Source organism: Tamandua tetradactyla, chromosome 12 (assembly GCF_023851605.1).
Source record: "Tamandua tetradactyla isolate mTamTet1 chromosome 12, mTamTet1.pri, whole genome shotgun sequence".
In the NCBI taxonomy this organism is placed as follows: Eukaryota; Metazoa; Chordata; class Mammalia; order Pilosa; family Myrmecophagidae; genus Tamandua; species Tamandua tetradactyla.
The window spans coordinates 84,010,152-84,035,071 of record NC_135338.1 but is presented as its reverse complement, the minus strand read 5'-3'; the positions used below and the strand labels follow the sequence as shown (position 1 = coordinate 84,035,071).

The 24,920-nt window shown below is 38.7% G+C and overlaps 2 protein-coding genes across 9 annotated transcripts in view; one reads left to right on the top strand and one right to left on the bottom strand.

Annotated features, from left to right (window-relative positions):
• LINS1 (lines homolog 1) overlaps positions 1-14,782 on the bottom strand; it is a 28,886-nt gene extending 14,104 nt beyond the window's left edge. For 2 of the 4 annotated variants that reach the window (XM_077124025.1, XM_077124026.1), the window contains exons 1-2: positions 14,547-14,782; positions 13,828-13,988 (exon numbers count right to left, since the gene is read on the bottom strand). The gene's annotated coding sequence lies outside the window, so the exon portion shown is untranslated. The remainder of the gene's footprint in view (positions 1-13,827; positions 13,989-14,546) is intronic. The other 2 variants (XM_077124027.1, XM_077124024.1) reach the window with 1 other exon arrangement.
• The window catches only part of ASB7 (ankyrin repeat and SOCS box containing 7), a 99,131-nt gene that overhangs the window by 4,593 nt on the left and 69,618 nt on the right, over positions 1-24,920 (top strand). For 2 of the 5 annotated variants that reach the window (XM_077124035.1, XM_077124034.1), the window contains 5 exons: positions 8,837-8,898; positions 14,259-14,411; positions 15,342-15,472; positions 15,655-15,752; positions 23,400-23,519. The gene's annotated coding sequence lies outside the window, so the exon portion shown is untranslated. Of the gene's footprint in view, positions 1-8,836; positions 8,899-14,258; positions 14,412-14,696; positions 15,473-15,654; positions 15,753-23,399; positions 23,520-24,920 lie in introns of those variants that run through there. The other 3 variants (XR_013160654.1, XR_013160655.1, XR_013160653.1) reach the window with 2 other exon arrangements.

Here is a 24,920-nt window from a genome sequence, read left to right as displayed (position 1 = left end):
CTGGAGATTAGTTCCCCAACACAGAATGATCCCAAAGTTGTCAGGGTGGTCAGGGCAGAAAATTTGAAGCAAACCATAGAAATAGAGACAGGGTACAGAGATACAAATGCCTGGTTAGAATGGATTAAATATACAGTTCAGAGTCTAGACAAAAGCAACTGTTATGCTTGTGCAACAGCCCAATCCACTGCTCTTGTCGTGCCCTTTCTGATGGGTACAGAGAAACACAAAAGAGTTCAAATGCATGGTACTCCTTTTTCTTGGTGAAAATTGTAGTACATTGTCCTCTTTTCCCTCCAGTCAGGGGCAGAAAAGTAAAGGCCACATTAGCTTCCAGCCTCAGTTCAGGAAACCACTCTGCCTGTCTCTCTAGACAGGGAGGACTCCAGGACCTTGGGACCATGGCCTTGTGTACCCAAGCATATGATGTGACTGAGAATAGTACTGGCAATTTCTCTAGTTTAACCATACCTTGAGCAGACCTTTGGTGGTACTGTAGAAAGGACACCCACCAACCAGTATTACCTAAGTAGAAGGGGACCTGTGCTCTGGTCCAATTGGCCATCCCACTTACCTAGGCATTTGAAAAGGAGGAGGAAGTTCTAACCCAAGGAAAAATAAAGAAGCTTATTTTGTTCCTCTGACGATTTAAATAATATAAGAGTGCCAAGGGGAATCCAGGATGAGTTTAAGACTAGGAATCAAGTAGCTGCAGGATATGAATTGTCCTTATTCTGCCAGGTATTTATCAATTACACCAAGGATGCAGTTAAGGGAATAGCAGAATAGTTGGATGTTACTAGCCAAATGGCATGGGAGAATAGGATGGCCCTGGACGTGATGCTAGCTGAAAAGGGAGGCATTTGTGTTATGGTCGGGGATAGTTTTATCCCCAATATTACAGCCCCAGATGGAACTATCACCAAAGCTTCACAAGGCCTAACAGCCTTATCTGAAGAATTGGTGGAAAATTCAGGCATTGATAACCCCCTCACAGGATGGTTAAAAAGGTGGTTTGGGAAATGGAAAGGGGTGGCACTGTCTATACTAACTTCTTTAATCATCGTAGCTGGGGTACTCACAGCACTTGGGTGCTGCATTATCCCATGTGCTCGAGAGTTAATTCAGAAACTCCTTGAGGCTGCCTTAACCAAGCAAATGCCTATTTGGTACAGGCAAAACAATTTATACCCCCTTAAAGAGGAAGATCCCTATGATGAAAAGTGTGAAAAGCTCTTGTCAAGTTTAAAGAAAGACTAAAATGTGAAAACTAAGAGTTCGAAAAGAAAGAGGGGGGGATTTGCAAGAATAAAATTAAGTTTAGCTTTCATACGAGATGGCGCAGGGAAGGGCTGCAGGACAGCTCAAACTGGTCTTGCAGGCAGGGAAGGAGAGAGCCTCTGATGTAAGCCTAGAATTGGCACCAAATGGTAGAAACAAGTTTAAATAAATAACAGACAGGGTCACTGAAATGTAAAGCATAATAAAAAAAGGAACCTTTGGTGGGAAATTTGAATTACTTAGACTATTTGTATAGGCTCTAACCTTTGGAGTATCCAATCAGCGTAGAAATGGGAGGAACCTGTGTGTTATACTTAGGGAACACATACTACTGCTTTTGCTTGATTGGGGCACCAGCCACCATTTTTTGGCTACGTGCCTGTTCTTGTCAGATTGTCAATAAATTCTTTTCTTCTACACAACTGGGTGAGCATTTATTCTCTTTTAGGCATGGCTTTTTTTTTTTCTTCAGCTGAGGGTCACCAATTTATTCCTTGCACTTTTTTAAAAAACTTTTTTTATTATCTAATATAACATATAGACAAAGCAAAGAAAGAAAAAAAGCAATAATTTTCAGAGCACTCTTCAACATGTAGTTACAGGACAGATCCCAGAGTTTGTCATGGGCTATTGTGCTGGTTTGAAATGATATATGTACCCTAAAAAAGCCATGTTTTAATCCTAATCCCATTTTGTAAAGGCAGCCGTTTCTTCTAATCCCTATTCAGTACTGTATGTTTGAAACTGTAATTAGATCATTTCCCTGGAGACATGATTTAATCAAGAATAGTTATTAAGCAGGATTAGATAGAGGCATGTCTCCAACCATTTGAGTGGGTCTTGATTACTTTCTGAAGTCCTAGAAAAGAAACATTTTAGAGAATGAGAGATTCAGAGCGAGCAGAGCAGCATGACATAGCCATGAGAAGCAGAGTCCACCAGCCAGCAACCTTTGGAGATGAAGAAGGAAAATGCCTCCCGGGGAGCTTCATGAAACAGGAAGCCAGAAGAAGCTAGCTGATGATGCCATGTTCAACCATGTGCCCTTCCAGATGACAGGGGAACCCTGATCGTGTTCACCATGTGCCTTTCCAGATGAGAGAGAAACTCTGACTGCTCTCCATGTGCCATTCCACTTGAGAAAAAAAACGATCACTTCATTGGCCTTCTTGGACCAAGGTATCTTTTCTGGATACCTTTGATTGGACATGTCTATAGACTTGTTTTAATTGGAACATTTCCTCGGCCTTAGAACTGTAAACTAGCAACTTATTAAAACTCCCCTTTTTTTCTGCTATGTTGCATTCCGGCAGCTAGCAAACTAGAACAGCTACCATACCGTTCTCTCTCAGATTTTTCCTTCTAGTTGCTCCAAAATACAGGAGCTAGAAGGAATAAAGATTGTTTTATATCACAATCGACTTTTTTTCTTTTATGTGAAAAAATAACATTGTGCTGGTTTGAAAGGATGTATGGACCCTAGAAAAGCCATGTTTTAATCTAAATCCCATTTCGTAAAGGCAGAATAATCCCTATTCAATACCATGTGTTTGAAACTGCAATCAGATTATCTCCCTGGAGATGTGATTTAATCAAGAGTGGTTGTTAAGCTGGATTGGGTGATGACATGTCTCCACCCATTTGGGTGGGTCTTAATAAGTTTCAGGAGTCCTATAAAAGAGGAAACATTTTGGAGAATGAAAGAGATTCAAAGAGAGCAGAGAATGCTGCAGCACCACTAAGCAGAGAGTCCATCAGCCAGTGGCCTTTGGAGATGAAGAAGGAAAATGCCGCCCGGGGAGCTTCATGAAACTGGGAGCCAGGAGAGAAAAGCTAGCAGATGATGTTGTGTTCGCCATGTGCCCTTCCAGGTAAGAGAGAAGCCCAGACTGTGTTGACCATGTGCCTTCTCACTTGAGAAATCCCAAACTTCATCAGCCTTCTTGAATCAAGGTATCTTTCCCTGGATGGATGCCTTTGACTGGACATTTCTATAGACTTGCTTTAATTGGGACATTTTCTTGGCCTTAGAACTGTAAACTAGCAATTTATTAATTCCCCTTTTTAAAAGCCATTCTGTTTCTGGTATATTGCATTCTGGCAGCTAGCAAATTAGAACATATATACAAAAAGCAATAAATTTCAAAGGATGCCACAACAATAAATTGTAAAACAGATTTCAGAGTTTGGTATGGGTTACAATTCCACAAGTTTTGTTTTTTACTTCTAGCTGCTCTAAGATACTGGAGACTAAAAAGAAATATCAATTTAATGAATCCACAATCAAATTCGTTTGTTAAATCCTACCCTCTCTGTATAACTCCACCATCACCTTTGATCTTTCTATCCCACTCTTTAGGGGTATTGGAGCTATCGCCATTCTAACTTTTTCAGGTTGGAAGGGGCTGTCAATAATATGGGGTAGGGAAATGGAACAATCTGATGTTCTGGAGAGGCTGGGCCCTCTAGGTTTCAGGACTTATCTTGTCCAAGGACCCATCTGGAGGTTGTAGGTTTCTGGAAAGTTACCCTAGGGCATGGAACCTTTGTGGAATCTTATATAATGCTATAGGTGTTCTTTAGGATTGGCTGGAAAAGTTTTGGTTGAGGTTTGTCAAGTTATGATAGGCAGCAATGTCTAACTGAAGCTTGCAAAAGAGTGACCTCCAGAGTAGGCTCTTGACCCTATTTGAACTCTCTCAGCCACTGTATTAGTTACACTTCTTTTCCCACTTTTGGTCAGGATGGAATTGTAGATCCCATGGTGCCAGAGCTGGACTCACCCTTGGGAGTCATCTCCCACACCGCCAGGGAGACTTTTCATCCCTGGATGTAATGTCCCACATATGGGGGAAAGCAATGATTTCACTAACAAAGTTGAGTTTAGAGAGAGTGAGGCCACATCTGAGTAACAAAAGAGCTCCTCCAAAAATAACTCTTAAGCATACCTACAGGTAGGCTAAGCGTCTCTGCTACCTACACAAGCTTCACAAGAGTAAGCATCAAGATTAAGGGCATATGAAACTTAACCCCACAAAGAATAGGTCAAGTCTACTTAAAATTTAGGCCTAAGAGTCACCCCCAAGAGAGCCTCTTTTGTTGCTCAGATGTGTTCACAAGAGTAAGCATCAAGATTAAGGGCATATGAAACTTAACCCCACAAAGAATAGGTCAAGTCTACTTAAAATTTAGGCCTAAGAGTCACCCCCAAGAGAGCCTCTTTTGTTGCTCAGATGTGGCCTCTCTCTCCAGCCAACACAACAAGCAATCTCACCACCACCACCACCACCCGCCCTGTCTACGTGGGACATGACTCCCAGGGGTGTGGATCTTCCTGGCAATGTGGGACAGAAATCCTAGAATGAGCTGAGACCTGAGTCTCAGGGATTGAGAAAAACCCTAGAACGAGCTGAAACTGAGCATCAAAGGATTGAGAAAACCTTCTCGACCAAAAGGGGGAAGAGTGAAACGAGACAAAGTGTCAATGGCTGACAGGTTCCAAACAGAGTCAAGAGGTTATCCTGGAGGTTAGTCTTACGCATTGAGTAGATATCACTTGTTATTTAAAATGTAAGGGAGAGGCTGGAGGGAACTGCCTGAAAATGTAGAGCTGTGTTCCAGTAGCCATGTTTAAAAAAAAAAAAAAAAAAAGATTAAGGGCTTGGCCTATTGGCTTGGGAGTCCCTAATGTTTGACACAGTATTGGGATCTCTGATGATAAATTTTAATAGTTTCATATTTTTTTTCTCCCATCCCTCAAGGGACTTTGCAATCTTTTTTGATTATCTGCTTACTATATTCTGAGGATTTTGCAATCCTTTTTCATTATCTGCTTACTATATTCTAGGATGTATCCAGGCATTACATTAAACTCTACAGGATTAAGGGCCCTCATTTTATTCTGGGGTCCCTCTGTTTCAATTGTTCAAATGCAGTATCCAGACAGGCTGAGTTAGATTATGTATTACAGAAAATTTAGGTTCCAGACTAAAAAAAAAAAAAAGACCTTTCTTCCTTTGGTCTCAAAGAGCAGGTGCGGTTCTAAAATACAAACATGTCTTCCTTACCCCTGTGTTCTGAATTGCCTTAATCCAGACCTGATCGGCTTCATTCTTATCTTTAAAATCAGGTTATAGAATGTGCCAGTTTGGATCTGTAGTGGACCCCAGAAAAGCCAGGTCCTTTAATTCTCATTCAATATTGCTGGCTGGGAGCATTTTGATTATTCCCATGGAGATGTGACCAACCAATAGTGGGTGGTAACTTTTGATCAGATAGCTTCCATAGGGTTGACTCCACCTATTAATCCTTTAAAAGAGGAAACATTTTGGGGAGAGTCCCTTTTCAGAGCCACAAGGCCAAGGCTGAGAGAACCAGAGTCCACCAGCCAGCAACCTTTGGAAATGAAATAGGAGAACGCCCCCACAGGAACTTCATGAAACAAGAAGCCAGGAGAGAAAGCTAGCAGACTGCCGCCATTTTCACCATGTGCCTTCCCAGTTGAGAGAGAAATACTGAACTCATCAGCCTTTCTTGAGTGAAGGTAATCTCTTCTTGGTGCCTTAATTTGGACATTTTTATAACCTTGCTTTAATTGGGACATTTTCTTGGCCTTAGAACTGTGAACTAGCAACTTATTAAATTCCCCCTTTTTAAAAGCCATTCTGCTTCTGGGGTATTACTTTCCTGTAGCTAGCAAACTAGAACACAGATATGTAAAACAGCCTCTCAAAATCCAGAAATAATAATTACCACTCCAGACTAAATGTGTCTGCTATAAGAGCTTGTTTTCTTATAAGCATTTTCTAAAGGAGACAATACAATAATTGCTCTTTCATTTCTGGCTTATTTTGCCTCACCAGATGTCCCACAGGTTCAGTCACATCATTGCATACCTCACGATTTCATTCCTTTTTGTAGCAGCACAACATTCAATTCAGGTATACACCATCATTTGCCAATCTACTTCTCAGTCAGTGCATCCTTCTGCCACCTGCATTCATTACGCATCATGTATAATGCCCAAAGTCCACAGTCCATCAACACTCTCAATTTTAGATAATTTCATTGTTCCCAACAGAAAGATAACCAATAAACACACCCTCATCAAACAGGAAATCTAAACCTCCCCTTAACTCTTTTTCCTCCCTCCATTATTTACCCCTGCTGTGGCTGTGGTACTGTTGATGTTTTCCTGTTAAACACAGACCTTAGCATGCAATAGCAGTTTTCCCCCATATCCTAGACTGAAACACTCTTTGTACACAAATTGGACCTTTGAAGTAGTTCTTACAAGAACTAATTTATATTTCTAGTGTTAATCAGTGGGGCGCATAGGTCTATACAATCCCTTTCAATCTTGTTCAACTTCAATACAGTAATATTACTTATAGACTGACTAGAAAACCGCCTTCACTTTTATCTATTCCCTTACATTTGCATTCAACCTCATCAGCTAATGGTTCACCCATCTCTAGCTTCTATGTATCTCTAAGTCCCCTATAGTATGTATTATAATGGCTTTCTTTCTAACACTCCTACCCCGAGTTGTGAAATCCAAAAATGTATGCATACACTAGCAAATGTCCCTTGGGGGTTAAAATTGACCCTGGTTGCGAACCACTAGGCTAATTTTAATTCATTACCCTTCACTCTCAATTTATAAACCTAAAGTTACATTGCTATGTGGTCAATAAACTTCAAATGGTATAATTGTATTGTGGCTATTATTGATTAGTTTCCAATTAAAAAATATATTATAGAAGGAACTTTTGGTCCTCACCTATAACATGAAATATTTACAAAATGCCATCCCAAGAAAAAGACAAGTTGTGAGGCAAAAACAATCCAAGTAACAGCAAATTGCACCTGTAGCTGCAAATTTAGGCATTCTGGCAGTCCTGAACTCCTTTGACCTGATGGGGACCCAGAAGAGTTGGAAAAAGGGTCAGGTGTGACTTTTAAAGCAGCAAATGTGGGCAATAAACTGATGTAACTCAGTATCAAAGGAAGCAGGCAACTGCTACAGAGGAAGTACCTGAAAGAAAAATTTATGACTTTGGGATAAGCAAAATATTACTAAATATCCTTTCAATGGAATGCTGGAGTCTCAGGGAAGGCTCAGTTCTTTCACTGCCTTATCTATTTTATAGCTCAGTAAATTGTAGACAGCTGAAAGAAATGCAAATAATTACTGTTTAAAGATACGCAAATAACTTGCCTAGTGGTGGGATAATCCAGCCCCAAGTGGAAAAAAAAAGCCAATTTTGCTTCCATTTGTAAACTCAGCATTCCTTTACTTCACATAAATTAGTAGTCTTTGACTTCTCTTTGGAAAAGGTTGTGACATTTGCCTGGGTCCTTCCTTAATGAATAGATGAGGCAGGATCCTTGATATGTTCACGATTTTTTTGCCTCTTAAAATTTATTCCTTAACAAATTCACTACCCCAACCCATTTATAAATGTCCTGCCCATTTTTAACCTCCTTCCACATAGGATGAGACCTGTGAGGGCAATCTTAACACTGGGTCTCATTTCTACAATGACAGCTTGCTGACCTAACCTTGGTCTTTTTAATAGCTCTTTCTACAGTTCTTCCTCTAGTTTAGCTTCTAAAGAATTTCAATTCCTGATCACCATCACAAGATAATGCTTTGTCTTAATAATCTAGCACAGAAATACAGAAAACTGCAGATTTTAATTCAAAGTTATGAATGAAGCTCTTGGTAACTTTTCAGTGAATCCTATTTTCAAACTGTCATGTGTTGGGGATAAAGGGCCTGGGATTCCCCTCCATACTGACAGCATCCCGCTCCAAATAGAGCAGGCAACTGCTTCCATGACCAGGACAGACATTAAAGGTCATGAGACCTCCTAAGGGAGGAAAGAATATACAAATGGTATCATAAACAAGGCATTGAAACACCCCTCTCCTGATCACTGCTAACAAACCTCCAAATCCATGCTGAAACTTTGTTGTCACACCCTGTGAAATTTTCTTGTCCTTAACCCTTATAAGACCTTGCACTCCCCCACCCACTTTGGGGAGTGCTAACCTTCATTTTCCACCACCGGCCACCATGGTGGAAGATCTTCTCCTATTCCTAAGTTACCTAATTAATAAAATTCATGTCTAACTCTGTGCCTGACATGTCCTTTGGTCTTTGGGCTGCTTGACCCAAGCAGTCTTAGAACTGGGTTGAGACAGATACACATCTAATGTAACGAGCATAATTAATGAGTAATTAGCATCACTAAATATTGGTACCTTTGTTCCACCTGATAATGTTGAACTTTACCTGGGCCTTGTGCCCAGGGATAGTTAAGATATCCCTGTTCTTTTGTGTTCCAACAAAAGAACAGCTGGCCCTCTACCTTCTCAGATAAAACCCACCTGCATCCTCCCTCAAAACTATGTTGTTTTATAAAATTCCCAGTTTCTCTTCTTTGGGAAGTTCCTCATTAGCAGATATCCTCCTATTGGAAGACCCTGAATAAAATCATCTTTTTAACTGTTTGGTACTTTTAACTGTTTGGTACATGTGGTCTTTCAGTTTTGAAGTCCTGACTCTGATGAGACTGACTTCGCCTGTGGATCCTCAATCACTCCACCCAGGTAAGGAGGCCTCTTGGGGCCCTTCATGCTCCATTCATGGCTGGCAAACTGAGGACCCAATGCCAAGTCCACTTCTTTGTTCCTGTGCTTTGGATTCATGTCCAATATTAGCAAGATAAGTTTCTAATTTTGATTCTCTTTCAGTACTTTCTTGATTTTTTTGTGCCAACATCTTTTGGTTTTATGGTCTATTTGATGATATCTGTAAGTGGATTAACAGGTTATCTTGTCTCTGTTGGATGAAAGGACAGAATATGTGGTTTGTTAGTCTTGATATAGGAAAACAAACATTGCTCACACAGAAAGAGATAAGGTTCTTTACAATCATGTTATCTCCTATGTTTACTTTTAAAATCTTATATTGCCAATTTCGTTAAATAGGTAGCTGTATGTGTTTGTCAGTAACCCACAATCCAGTTACTATCTTAAGTGTCCAATTTGTCAATTTTGATATTTTGCCTTCCCCAAACCAAATACTAAATGATATGTTTTGCGCCCAAAACTGTCTGAAATTTCCCAGAGGGGCCTGGAAAATTACAATGGATTTGTTCTTTCACCTTGCAAAAGAGAAGTGCTAGGAAATAACTAAGTGATATGTGACATGGGAAGAGTCGTCAAAGCAAAAGAGACGCTCAGCCTTTCTTAGGTTAAATTTTAAGGGTCAAGTATTAAATACATGTAAATATTTCAGAATGATATACTGCATGAAAAGTTCCCGGAAAATTGCTAATGACCTTGCTGCCTGTGATCAGGGTCCTAATGCTGTTCTGCCTGATAATAGTTGTATCAATCATAATGATCAGTTATCAATCATAATCTCAGCTATTTTTTCAGATGTTAATTTGACTGTAACTTTACTTAATCTGATTCTTGCATTTCCTGGGCCAGTGGTTTTCAATGGGGGACTGACATCACTCACCACTGGAGTTTTATTAATATACTGATGTTTTCAACTACAGACTTAGTGAATCTCTTTACTCAATATTCTCAATATATTCTTGGTGTTTTCTAATCATATGTTTGTTATATTCATGGAATTATGCCAGGATTATTATATGTTAAATCTGAAGACTTTTTCTTTTGTAAAGATCATGTTCAGCCATTTTTATAAATGAAATGTAATATCCATTCTTTGAAAATTGGATATCCATTATGCTCACAGAGATAATATGTATTATATATACTAAATACAGATATTCTGTTTATAGATATTCTGTTTAAAATTTTTTTGGATTGATTTCTATCTCGTTTTGCATACCACAGAAACAACCAAATTTTCCTGTCAGCTGCATTATTCTTGTAATGAACTTTTACCACATCTTTCACTTTTGAAACTTATCAGTAATAAATTAACCACACTCATTAAGTCTTGTCATTTGCAGAAAGTTTTTTTTTTTTTTAATTTACTCTAGTACTTTCCTGAAAACACCTACAATCAGCAATAGGCCAGTCTTCAACAAAGGACCATCTCAGAGCCCTGTGGAAAGGCCTAAATTGGTTTTGGGGATGGCCTTCTAATGGCACTGTTTAAACAATTTTGAGACCATACCAGTGGACTGAGTTAAGATTTCTAGAACTGTAGTAGAGAAGTAGATTCCTTAGATTACTAAATAGGTTCCTTAGATTACTAATCCTAAATCAAGTGGAATAAGAATTCTCACAAATTGATGATCTGAATGATCTGATGAGAAATGATTATAGTTTTTCATTAGAAATACTGTTGATATATTAATGTTTTATTTCCTGACTATAAAATCCAGTTTGCTTTTTTCCTTAAGCATATTAGAATATGCTCTTGCAAACAGAAATGAAAAGAATTTCATTAAAGAGGGTACAGAATAGCAAATAAGCACATGAAAATACGTCATTAGCCATGGGAGAAATGCCAATTGAAAACACAATGAGATACCACTATACAACTACCAGGATGGCTAAAACACGAAATGTTAGTAAGGATGCAGAGAAAACAAATCACTCATAGATTGTTGATAGGAATGTAAAATGGTGTACTCAATCTGGAAAACAGTTTTTGGCAGTTTCTTTAAAAAGTAACATGCATCTAACATATGGCCCAGCAATTGCACTCCTGGGCATTTATTCCAGAGAAATGAAAACTTATGTTCTCACAAAAAACCTGTTCACAGGTTTATTCACAACTGCCAAAAACTGGAACCCACCCAGATATTCTACAATGGGTGAATGGTTAACCAAACTTGGGTATGCCCATATCATAGAATACTATTCAGCAATAAAAAGGCAACAATTTAGATGGATCTCAAGGGTATTAGGCTGAGTGGGGAAAAAAAACCACACAAACAAATTGAAAAGGTAACATACTATATGAGCTATATATAAACAAACATTCTTGAAATGACAAAATTAGGGAGATGGAGAGCAGATCAGTGGCTGGCAGGGTTCAGGGTTATAAGGGGCAGACAAGGATTAGGAAACTATCCTATACCTCGACTGGTGGTAGATATGCTAACCTATCTCTGTGATACAACTGCACAGAACTACATATACACACTTAAAGGTGAGTACAAGTAAAACTGGGAAATAAGATCAGCACCATGTATCAAGGTCAATATCTTGGTTGTGATATTGTACTACAGTTTTGCAAGATGCTACTACCATGGCAAAATAGGTACAGGAAACACTGGATCTCTCTGCATGTGACTCTACAATTTTCTTAAAATAAAAAGTTTAATGACACAAATAATTTCAACTACAGATTTTCTAGCCTTCTGATCCCTAGTGTTAATATGCATAGATTTAACTAAGATCAATTAAAATGTGAACATAAACATATTATAATTTTGGTTTTAAAACTCTTTGGTTAAAACCTGAACGGGAATGATAATTTAAAAATATATTTAAAATATCTTCTTAAAACATAAAAACTTAGTTTCTAAACTAAGTTTCTAAAACTTAGAAAACATTTCTAAGTAAGAAACAAGTAAAACTTCTAAGTGCACACTCAATTCATTTGGAAACACTGGAGATACTACTACTTCTTTTAGGAGGCCTTCTTTTGATAACCTCTATATTTAAATTCAGGATACAGGAAAAGAACTACTTTCAGGGTCAATGTTATAGAGTGAAAAAAATTTACTTTTCTTTATAGGAATTAGCTACTACAGTTTGCTAATAGATTGGGAAAGACTCCATATTGGACTTTAGCCTAATTCAACAATAATCTCAAATCTGACCCCAGCCCGAAAAAGATTACTTTATCTATTCTGCTCCATTAAGTTGAGGAACTCACTTCCTTTGTCCTGCTACTTGCAGTCTTTATCCTTCCCAAGAGGCTCCAATAGGAAATGGTAGGGAGGTAGGATGGTGGTCCTCCTGAGCTTGGTTACCTCTGGCTGCTCTTCTAAATTCCAGGAACTGTCTCCTCTCCTTACCTGCAGGCTTGCACCATCTCTAGTTGATTTCCATAAAACAATGGTGCTCAAACTTTAGCTTGCATCAAAATCATTTGAGGCTTATAAAAATGGATGCAGGGCCTTGCCTCAGGAGTTTTAGATGCACTAGTTCTGGGATCCAGACCAATCATTTGTACTACTAAAAAGTCCCCAGGTTACCGCTGAGACACTGAGAACCCTTAAATTCTGCCAATGTAAATGATCCTTCAATTAAGGTAGGATTCTGATATAGGGCCCAAATTCCTTTTGGTGTGAAGGAAAATCAACAATTAGCACTGGTTATCAGATTCTTGATAAGGACTGTGAAAAAAACCCAGCTAACAAATATTGGGCCTCTGAAGGGGGTGAGGGACTAAGGAGCAAGGCCTGGTCACAAAGATGAGAAAGTGCAAATGCAAGAGGTTTCAAGCAGGATGGACATTTTGGATGACATTTAATTGAGCAGGATATTAAGTATCAGCAAATGCGGCATGCTTGACTCATGAAGAGCCTGGATTGGTTTTATTTTGTTTTTTAAATTTATTTTGTACTATCAAACCGAAACAGCATACAAACATGAAATTCTTAACATACAAGCATTCTATGTATGGTGTACAATCAATAGCTCACAGTATCATCACATAGTATATTCATCACCATGATTATTTTTTAGAACATTTGCATCACTCCAGAAAAAGAAATAGAAAGAAAAACTTCACACATACCATAACCCTTACCCCTCCCTCTCACTGACCATCAGTTTTCCATCCTTTTTCACTTCTTTCAGAAAAACCTCTTCACTTTGTTTAAAATAAAGTCCAAACCCGTACACATGGCTTACCAGGTCCTTCAAGACCTGGTTCTTGGGTTCTTCTCACCTCTGGGACCTTCACAAACTGAGCTCCAGTATTTCTTTAGGATCCTCAGAAACTCTTGAGTACTTTAAGGAATCCCAGCCTTTGCCCAGGTCATTTTCTAGATCTATGCTCAGTCTTCTGCCTCTCTTCCTCAACCTTTAACATGGAATCCTCCAGCCATAGGCTATCCACATATCCAAGATAGGATTAGTGAGTGGGTCTTGCCAGATCCCCAGAAATAAGTATCACAGTACTGATCTCATTGCATTGTCCCTAATCTGATAGTATAAAGGAAAATATCAGGGGCAAAACTGAAAACTTATGACACCTTCTCCCTAAAATGTCTTAATATACTTTATTTCATAAAAGAAGCTGACATATTCGAATATTTTATATACAGTTAATAAGGCCTTTTTTTTTTTTTTTTTTTTGAGGACACTGGTGGTAGACAAATATCTGATTTACTGGGCAACTTATCCCAAACAATGCCATTTGACCTGGATTATTACAATTGTCTATATTTGCATTAGCTCCTCTTCTCTCTACAGTCTTCTTCGAGCTGTAAGATAGATATTATATTTCCCCTATCATGGCCTACAAGGTATTAGGAGAAGGCTGCCCCACATCTCCCAACCTCGCAGCCAATCATTCTCCCCCTTACTCACTCTGCTTTAGCCACTTTGGCCTCCATCGTTACAGTTCCTGTTAAAAGCAAAGCTTATTCTAGATTCGCTATGCCTGGAAAATTCTTCCCCCAGATTTTGGCATGTCTGGCTTCTCATTCAGATCGCTGCTCAAATGTCACTTCTTCAGAGATCTTTCCTGTCTATGAAAAACATCCATCATTAATCAAGCTCTATCCCATTACTCTGCTTTATTTTCTTCAACCCTATCTGATAATTTGTCTCCCCTGTTAAGGGGAAAACTCCACGAGGACAAATGATTGCCTGTATTGTTGCATCTGTTGTCTCCCCAACGACTAGAATAATGCCTAGCCGATCAATACTTGTTAGTGACGAAATATACTTAATACATCCTATCTTAAAAATCTCTCATCTCTTATTTCCCCCCACTCCTCCTTTCTCTTCATTCACAGGAATCCCTGAGTGCTGCTATCCTTGAACGAGTACCACCATCACAGACTCTCTACCACGCCAAGTCAGGCAATCCCAAGCCTGACCGCTACCGTGCCTTCAGAAACCGACAGACAAGTGGAAGGACCGGGAACCAGCGTTTGGGAAGGGCTGAGGTGGGATGGCGGCATACGGCGCCCTTTTCCGAGAACCCCTGCCCCACTTCGACAACCTTAGGTCCCTAGACCAGTCCTCAGTCTTTGGCACACTCGCCTCCCACGCCGCCGAGCTCAGCGGTCGTTCCCCCTTACCTTAGGATCTGGCTGGCCTAAGGCAGTAAGTTTCTGCACTGCCATTCCACAGAACACCTGCCCCCTCTGGGCCACCGTAGTTCACGGAAAACACTGGCTGGATCCCCCCCTTCCGCATGCGCAGTGACCCCCATCCGGCGTACGGCGTCTCTTAGCAACGGCTCAGAGTCCCTCCGCCGGGGTTGGGGCTTCGGAAGCCACTGCGGGGAAGCCTCGGGCGAAGCGAGTGAGGCCAATCCGAGATGAGACCTAGCCCGATCGGCACGCCTCCCCTAACTGTCGCGAATGCGCAGGCCGCTTTACGGCAGACAGGGGGTGGGGGCTGAGGGGAAGGAGGGTAGAAGGAAGCAACTAACCAACCAAGTCGTCCCCACCCCCCACCTCCACCCACCCCGGACCTGGTTTACGGCTCTGGGCTTAGACTCCAGTGCGGCCGCTGATTGGCTGCTGAAGGCTTGGTCCCATCCCTGTGACCCCGAAGTGGTAGAGGGAGGGGGCGGGGGTGGCCCAGTGCAAAGTGCATCCCGACAGCCCCCCGCCCGGAGCTCCCGCGAGTGGCACTTCGGACCCTGTATGACCCGGGACCTCGCCGTCCTGAGACCGCCTGGGTTCCCCATAGCTGGGAGCCTCCGGCCGGGAGGGCTACAGCCCCCTGCTCCGAGCCCCCGGACCGGGGCTGCCTCCCTCCTCCCGCACACGAGCCGGGACTTCCTCCCTGCACCCCTGCCCGAGCCTGCCCGGGGGCCGGGACCACCCGCTGACTCCTGCTCGGCTGTCTGGATGTTCTCCGGGTAGGGGCCGTGAGGCGCTCGAGGAGGAGCAGGACTACCCGTGTCCGGCCCTGACTGGGGTGTTTCTTCAATGGAGAAGTTGGTGAGTGTGGAGGAGGCTGAAAGGAGGAAGAGAAGCAGCAACTGAGGAGACAGGTAAAGTCAGTTATCTCCCCCGAGGGGAATGGGGTCAGCTGGGAGGGTGGGAGGAGGAGAATCACTACTCCTTCCTGTCTGCCCTTCCTACTTTCCAGCCTCTTCTTCTGCTCCCCCCTCCTCAGAGACCCCTCATCGTCGCCCCTGGGGTACTGCACCACTTACTCATTTCTGTTTTCCAGGTTTAAGCTGGCTGGAGGAGACGAGAGGCTGGAAGAGCTCTGTCCACTCACCGGAGAAGCAGCAGGCAGAGTGCCCCTGGCCAGCATCCCCTGTAAAGGTAATGAACGCAGCTCTCCCCTCCCCATTGTTTATTTCTGGCCCCTACCTCATTAAGTAGTGCTGTATTTTCTGGGTGGATGCCTGCGAGGGCACCCTTAACAGCCCCCAGTTTTTGAGCAGAAACAATAACACTGTCTCTGCCTTGATCCTTATCGAAAAACTTCTCTACCCCAGAGCCGTATTTCCCCCCTTCCTCTCTGAATAGTGCGTTTCCGTGTTTTGCGTTATTTTTTGGTACACTGTGTCATTTACCTTGCTCTGAGGTCTCAAAGCCTCCTCCCCCGCTTACTCTCATAGGAATACCACAATTCCTTGTTAATTGCTTGTTAATTCTGAATGACTGTGCTTTTTAAACTGCAATTTGCTGTTTCTCCCTTATATCTTCCCATCATCCTTCCTCTCCCTCCATTAGAAAGTCTTTTGAGTTATTTAACTGACGAGAATTTGGTAGGGGAAGGTAAAAGGACTGGCTTCGAATTTATGAGTTTCAGATTTAAAAATGTGTCTTTTCAGTAAAAAGTAAATCCATGTACCTTAATAGTGTGACTGGTATGAAAGCAATATCCACCCCTGAAGTATTACTATAATTAACTGTTTGAGTGTTGTGTTGTTTAGGATAATACTTATTATACTTCAGATTTTCTAGAAGAAATTATAAAAGATGTACTTACTGTTTTGCTAACGATCATTTGCCACTCAAGAATTTAAAAACAAAGAATGTTTTGCTGTGTATGGAAATCTGGGCCTTTTTTGGGTAGTCTTCATGAATAGGATTTCATATTTTAAAGCTCTTACAGGAAATTTGCTAGAATAAAATTGACTAATTCATGTGGTCACATTTCTGCTATGTTTTGTTGCTGCCGCTGAAAATGTACTAAAGGTAAGTTTAGGAATTGAATCTAATTCCTAAGGATATGAGCTGGGAAATTATAGAAGAATTAATGTGGAAATTGGTCAAATGAATGACTCGTTTAGCATCCCAGTGACCTGAGAGTATTTTAATGCCTTAAACTGTTTAGGAAATTTTAGGGACAAAGATGTACTTAAAATAACAGAAGTTTTTAAGGAGTCTTTGATTTACTTAGTTCCACTGGACTTTCTGCCTTCCATAAAAAGAAATGCCTTTATTGATCCTTCTAATTGTCACCACACTACTGAAGATAGTTTTAAGGGGATTTCCTTCTGAGGGCTTGCGTATTTTTGAGAACTGGAACTGGACACCAAAGGGACCTTGTATTCTACTGAGTGGGATTTAGAGTCAGCATCTGCCAGTAATTCTTGCATAGTGAAAATTAGCACAGCCTTTGTATGTATGCATAAGTAATCAAAGGTAATTGACCATTTCAGTAAATGCTAAGCAGAAGTTAAAGGCTGAATTTCATTATTTAAATATGGAAGCCTCCAGACTCATTAGTTTAGGACTTTAAAAAAAAGCTAAAATTTTAAAATTTGCTTTCATAATCAAAATAAAATATGTACTTTCTGTTCAAGCCTTATCAGGTTAATACTTTTTTCTGATCTAGATTTAGCCTTAAGATGTTTTCATTTCTGAGGCATATTTCCACCTTAAATGGTAAGGGTGTTGGATCTATGGCTGGACTCAAGCATGTGAAATAAAAAAAGGTTTCTAGCTTGTTCATTTGTATTGCTTAAATAATATTTCATCGATAATCTCAGCCTTTAATAGATGTTTTATGGTTAGGGAATATATATAAATTGGTGACATATGTATCTTCTGCATATTAGCATAATTCAGAGTGGTTTGGTCTATGTTTTTGCCAAACATTTAAAATATTTACTTTGGGTATTTATTTGTATTTTTCAGTCAGACAGTTAACTTTGCATTAATTCTGTTGCCAGTCATGTGGTTTTGAAAAATCAAAACAAAAGCATGTGATGTATTTTGTAACCAAATACAGATTTATAATCAGGGAGAATAATTGACTTTGATGACATTTAGTGATGCATCGTTAGTACCCTATGCCAATACTTTCTTTATACCTGAAGTGGTGACATTAACAGTTATTTAATGTTATTGTGTGTACAGTATCCATATTTATTTCTTTACATTTACCTTTGGTAACATGAAGGTTACACACCACCTCTAGGTCTAAAGTAATAAACAGTTTATGTAAGTTTCTCTAATACCTGATTTTCAGCCTTTCACTTCATTCTCACTAAATGCACTCCCTAAACATCTAAACATGATTATCTCCTTTCTAGGAACTTTCCACTAGCACTGGCAGATAAAAAGCTGCTAAAGATGATGCCTCCAGACGTAGGTAATAGGATATTGACAAGATGTCATCATTTATGATATTTAAGATTTAAACTTCAGGCTGTGCGACAGGGCTCAGTGGCAGAATTCTCGCCTGCCATGTCGGAGACCAGGGTTCAATTCCCAGTGCCTGCCCATGAAAAAAAAAAAAAAAAAAGATTTAAACTTTGAGTTTGTGTCTTTCTAAAAGTAAACTATAAAATATCTTTGATTGTCTCGTCTGCATTTCATAAAAATTGTGTTTTTTTCTGTTGTGAGTTATAGATTATAGTGAGTTATATAGATTATAATGCATGATGATAATTCTTTAGGTAATATGGAGGTCCATTAATTTGGAGAAAGTAAGGATGCCCTTAATTGTTTTGGAATATAAACATTATTTTGATGATATTGAGTGGTACCAAATAGCATTTGTACTTTATTTTGGGTCCTAGGTTCTTAATCACACAAGTAGAGTTCATCTTCATATGTGTAAGACACCTTGCATCCTTTGATTTGGCCTCGAGGGTTTGTGCATCAGTCTTTTTCCTCTTGTGTCTTGTGAGCCATTGGTAGATTTTTCTTGTCAAGACCAGTACTGCAGTTACTGATTTTATCTTTGTTTACTCTACAAAGAAATGCTTATTTCTTTTTTTGAGTAGCAAGCTGTTAGCTTGTTTTTAGTTTGTGTGAAATTAGAAATCACAGTTCCAATTTGCATCACTTAATCAAAATATGTAGACTTTTGGTGAAAATAATATGCAGAAAGCTGTTAATGACTAATCACTTATGCCATTGGAAATTGGGGATATTTGGTCAGATCTGGTGAGAATTATATAATTTTAAGGCAGGTCTTAAACTTATTTTGTTTTATGGTTATTTTATTGTTCATTCTTCTAAGAATGTAGATATTTTCTTTTAACTGTGAAGTAAGAAATTTTTGTTTTAGATAAATGAAGTTCAGTTGGTATCTGTATGGAAATTGGATGGTTATTTTTATTAAATCTTAAATATATGGTTTCTAATATGGTCAGTAATACAAAAGCTTAGAAGCCTAGATTATTTTCCTTGACCCCTATGTAAAGTGGAAAAGATGAATTAACAAAATGTAAAAACAGTATTAATACGAGGCTAAACTACCTTCACGTAGAAATGGTACACGTTGGGACTATAACTCATTTTGATACATGATTCTGAAATCTTCTTTAATTGTATGCTTTTTTCTTTTTCTTGACTGTGAAATCTGGAGTAGAATTTGTAAAGATTGCCCCCATAGAGTATCAGTAGTTTTGAGTCCATAAGTCATCATTATTTTAAAATAACTTAAATGAAAGATACATTATTTAGGAGATTACCTCCTTAGCCATATTTCTTTATTTTACAGGTGATTCTCATGAACTATCAGATTTTAGACTTATAGTCCCTGAGGGGAAATAGGCTTTTTCCATTCTCATTCTCATCTCTGTACCAACTCGGGTTTTCAATAGGCATCTCTGCCACTTGACATCGTGTTTACTTTTCAAATTCAATAGATTTTTGAAATATTTATACGTACACAAATAGCTATACTTTATTAGGTACAGCTTTCTTAAAACAATACCAGCAGAACTTGCTTTGGACTCACAGGATATTTTGATAATAAATCATTATATCTTTATAATTAAAGATGTAGTTGACAGGGATCATGTGTATATGGCATGTGTATGTTTTTTTTCCTGTAAAGATTACTGCACCAGATACATGTAAAGAGTGCTTTTTTTTGTTTTGTTTTTGTTTTTAAGCCAATGCTTGCTATTTATAGCATTTGGTGGTGTCAGAAAAGGGGTAAAAAAGAAAACCTTAAAATTTCTAGAATTATTTGATTTGTTTTAAGTATACAGAACTTTTTTGTTAAAATATCACCCACCGGGCCTGCCTGTGGCCAAGTTCTAGCACTGGGCCAAACACATGCCAAGCCTTCGGTAAGCATTTGGTTGTCTGACTGAAGTAGCTCGTTTGGAATTACCATAGGCTGTACATCTTTCTTGTGGGGAGAACTAATTTAGGCGCCTCATTGTAAAATAAAATCCCTTTTCTTGATATTATCAGTAAATTAATGCCATCTTACATCCTCTCCAACTCTCAATTCTTTGGTCCTCCTCTTTGCCACCCTCACTGCCCCCATGGAAGCAGTGATGGGTAGAGGGAAGCCACCACCACCAAGTGTTCTTTACTTTTTTTTTCCTTGGCTTTGTTTTTTGTTTGTTTATTTTATTTATTTATTTTTAATTTTTAAAAAAATATAACAACAAACAAATGCAAACATTCTTAACTTATGATCATTCCGTTCTACATATATAATCAGTAATTTACAATATCATCACATAGTTGCATATTCATCATCATGATCATTTCTTAGAACATTTGCATCAATTCAGAAAAAGAAATAAAAAGACAACAGAAAAAAATTCATACATACCATACCCCTTATGCCTTCCTTTCATTGATCACTAGCATTTCAATCTAAGTTTATTTTAACATTTTTCCCCCATTATTTATTTTTATTCCATATGTTTTACGCATCTGTTGATAAGGTAGATAAAAGGAGCATCAGACACAAGATTTTCACAATCACACAGTTACATTGTGAAAGCTGTATCATTATACAATCATCTTCAAGAAATATGGCTACTGCAACACAGTTCTACATTTTCAGGCAGTTCCCTCCAGCCTCTCCATTGCATCTTGACTAACAAGGTGATATCTATTTAATGCTTAAGAATAACCTCCAGGATAACCTCTCAACTCTGTTTGGAATCTCTCAGCCATTGACACTTTATTTTGTCTCATTTCACTCTTTCCCCTTTGGGTCGAGAAGGTTTTCTTAATCCCTTGATGCTGAGTCCCAGCTCATTCTAGGATTTCTGTCCCACGTTGCCAGGAAGGTCCACACCCCTGGGAGTCATGTCCCACATAGACAGGGGGAGGGCAGTGAATTTGCTTGTTACCACCAAGGATTCCTAAAGGCTTGAAACCATGTGGGGTCATTTACACCTCTTCAGAGCAGGGTTGCTGAGAACACATTTAGAAATAAAGCATCCAGCACTGTTCATTCTCAAGATATAGCAGTAGCTCATGTAGAAAATGATCACATGTTCTGGTGGAAATGCTGGAGGTCCATCATTAGAGTGTTGGTTTACATTTTTTTAAATAATTTTAACTTTATTTAAGTGTACTTTTAGATTTATAGAAAAATTGCAGCGATAGTACACAGAGTTCTCAATTACCCCCAATTTCCCCTTTATTATCATCTTACAGTGATAAATATTTTATCACAATTAAAAAACCAGTATTAATACATTATTATTAACTGCAGTTAAGACTTTATTCACATTGCCTTAATTTTAACCTACTACCCATTTTCTGGTCCCAGATCATATCCAGGACACCACATTACAATTAGTCATCATATTTCCTTTGTTTCCTCTTGGCTGTGACAGTTTGTTACACTTTTCTTGTTTTTGACAACCTTGACAGTTTTGGTAAGTGCTGACCAGGTATTTTGTAGAATGTCCCTCAGCTGAGATTTGTCTGATGTTTTTCTCATGCTTTGCCCCAGGTTATGGGTTTAAGGGAGAAAGACCACAGAGGTGAAGTGCCCTTCTCATCCCATCACATCAAAGAAACATACTGTCAAGATAACTTATCATTATTGATGTTGACCTTGATCACCTGGCTGAGGTAGTGTTTGTCAGGTTTCTCCTTTGTAAAGTTGAATTTTTTCACCATTTTCCATGCTATGTACTCTTGGTAAGGAAGTCACTTCGTGCAGCCCACACTTAAAGATCAGGGAGTTATGCTCCACCTCCTTGCAGGGAGAGAGGTATCTATATCAGTTATTTGGAATTCTTTCTCATGGGAGATTTGTCTACCCCCTCTCTCCCCCTCCTCTACTTCATTCATTCATTTATTTATGTCAATGTGGACTCATTGATATTTATTTTATACTTTGGTTTATAATCCAATACTATTCTAATTGCTCAAAAATTTCCATCTTTGACCATTGAGAGCTCTTTTAGTTGGCCCCTCTGTTGATACATCCCCATCATTTTGTTTTCAGTTAAACACTTCTTTCCTTTTCTGACACTGTAAGATACTCCGGCCCATTTTGCATATTTCTTGCCCCAGTCTCAGAATCAGCCACATATGTAAAAGGATACATTATGCCCTGTAGGAGTTGTTTTGGTCATGTCTAAATCATTTATTTAGAAATAGTATTCATTCAAATTTTACTTCCAAGTGAAAGTTGCCTACATCTTTGCCTTCTTTGAAGAAGTTTGACAAAGAGAAATAAGGTGTTTAAAAAAAAGTGAAGAGTAGGCATAGATTGTGGTAATTTGGATACATTGAAAATTTGGTGTGCAGCCGGCAACACCTATGACTACCCCTTCTGCTCACAGCACATCAGGTTGTCAGGCGGCTGGACCTTTCCTTGTCTGAGGGTTTCTGTGTAGAGGACTGGTCATCCTATAACCACCCTAATCACCCAGAAGAGGTGGCAGTTCTTGCCCCTTTTCTTCTAGTAAATAATTGCTAGAGTGATTAGTTGTGATGTATGGAAGTCAGTTTCTCTGTACGCTGTGTCCTTAATGGAATTCAGTTGACATGGAAAAAGAGTCCTTTTCTTTTAGTGATAGACTTTTTTGTTTTGCATGGGCAGGCACTGGGAATCGAACCCAGGTCTCAGGTGTGGCAGGCGAGAACTGTGCCTGCTGAGCCACCATGGCCCGCCTGGTAGAGACTTTTTAGAACTGATTCAGGAAAGCTGGCAAGACTATTGCTGATGTTTTGCCTAGATTGCTGTATGCATAACAGTTTCAAAATGATTAACATGATGCCTTTAGGGCATAAAAAGAACTAGCATTTAGAGACAAGTTTCCTCAGTCTTGGACCTGACCACTTTCTGTACTGAATGCACATGGTCTCCCATTAGTCTTGTATAAAAAGAGCAAGTGACTGTGTCAGTTCAATAATAGTTAAATGTAGCAAGTCTGAAAATATATTTTGAATAGAAGAAAAAGAAGAAATCTGCTCGCATCCACATTCCAAATGTGTGAATCTTTTCTTTATTTACTTTTTTTTTAAAACGTGCCTTTTCAGAAAAAAAGAAAACTACTGAAAAGAAATCACATTAGATACCATCTTTGAAGATTAACATAGGTAATGAGATCATTTTCTCTAAGAATTGATCTGAGGTCCTTTTCTATTCTATAGATTTTATTTTTTTTTAGGACCGGAATTCAGGCTCATGAAATGGTAGATTAAGCAAGCAACCATGATTCTTTATTTTGTTTTGAGGTATTTTCTTATGGTTGTTATTTTTTATTTTATTTTAATTTCTGTCTTTAGATTAAGAAAGCTCGTTTGCTTGGCAGCCTAGACAAACGCTGAACCCCCCTCATGATGCTGTACGTGCACCATGGTTATTAGACAATCCATACATCAAGAGAAGGGACACTCTTCTGAAAGGTAAGTACTAAGGCTAGACTCGGCATCATCTCTACTGTTCTGTCAGGAAACCCATTTAACATTTCTTTTTTTTTCCCTTTAAATCAGATGCTATGTACTAACCTCAGCACTCACCAAAAGAAAGTACAAGTGATATTGTTTGAATACTTTTCTTGCATGGTACACCTCATTTAAGTGCCAAGACAATTATCCAGTTTAAAAAAATAAATAAGTCTACTAAAGATGATTGTTATGAGCATGTGATAATAGTTTAAATTGATTCATTCTCATGATCTTCATCATTTTTCTCTTATAGCATTAAAAATCAATAAAACCCATTCTCAAAACATTCTTCAGTTTTGAAATTTTTAAGACAAGAGACTTAATTTAAGTGGCAGTTGAAAAATAATTAACTGAAGAGATGAGGGGATTTTGTTTATTAAAAAAAAAGATTGTCAAGAAATCTCCCATTTCCCAGTTTTCTCTGAGGAAATAGCTATTTGTAGCAGTAGGTTATTTCTTAATTACATCACTTAGTTGTGATACTTATGAATTGGTAGTGACACTTTTCTTTGCATAAAACAACACTGGACATTATACTCTTCTACTGTGATGATTTGACCTAAACTAGGCTTGGTACAATCTATAATGAGAAGTTTTACAAGATAAATTATTATTGGTAACAAGATTTTCCCAAGATATCTAACCTACATATGAGAATAAAAATGTCTTTAAGGAGCTTTAACACATACATTTTTTATTTTTAGAAATGGAAGCTACTAATTAAGAGGTGAATCTAATCTATTCCTTAAAATTAGTCTAGATGGAATGACTTCCTAAAAGTTTGTTAGTTTGGTTTTTTATGTACTTCAAGCTTTCAAATGCACTAAAATGGTGTTTGTACAAAACCACACACACATAAATTTTCACCAGTTCTATTTGGACTTTTCCTATTTGTATGAAGGAGGTCTCATTTTATATTGAGTTTCAGTATATACCTCTTTTGTGACCTATTACTGAATGTAGGAATTCAAAGTAGTATTTTCCTTAAAAAATGTTTTTTTCACATGGTTAGCCCAACCGGTTGTTTTGATTCTTATAGATTCTAAATATTTTACATGGTCTTGATAGTTTAAATATTAGAGTGAAATTTTGGAAAACCTGAAATTAGAAAAGTGAAAAAGAGAATTTGGCAGCAAAAGAGGAATAGTAATTGTTACCTTAAATGACATAAAGTAGAGAAGGATAGAGGGGAGCAGAAGTAAACAAAAGGATGGTAACTAATCCAGACATTTTACTCTAATATACTTACCCCCTTGCTGTTTCTCTTTCTCCTCCCTGTCAAACCTTCCATCCTTGGACCAAAAATAAAATAATGTTGAATAACTTTAGGGAAGCAGCCTAAAGTTTTTTTGCCTTCTT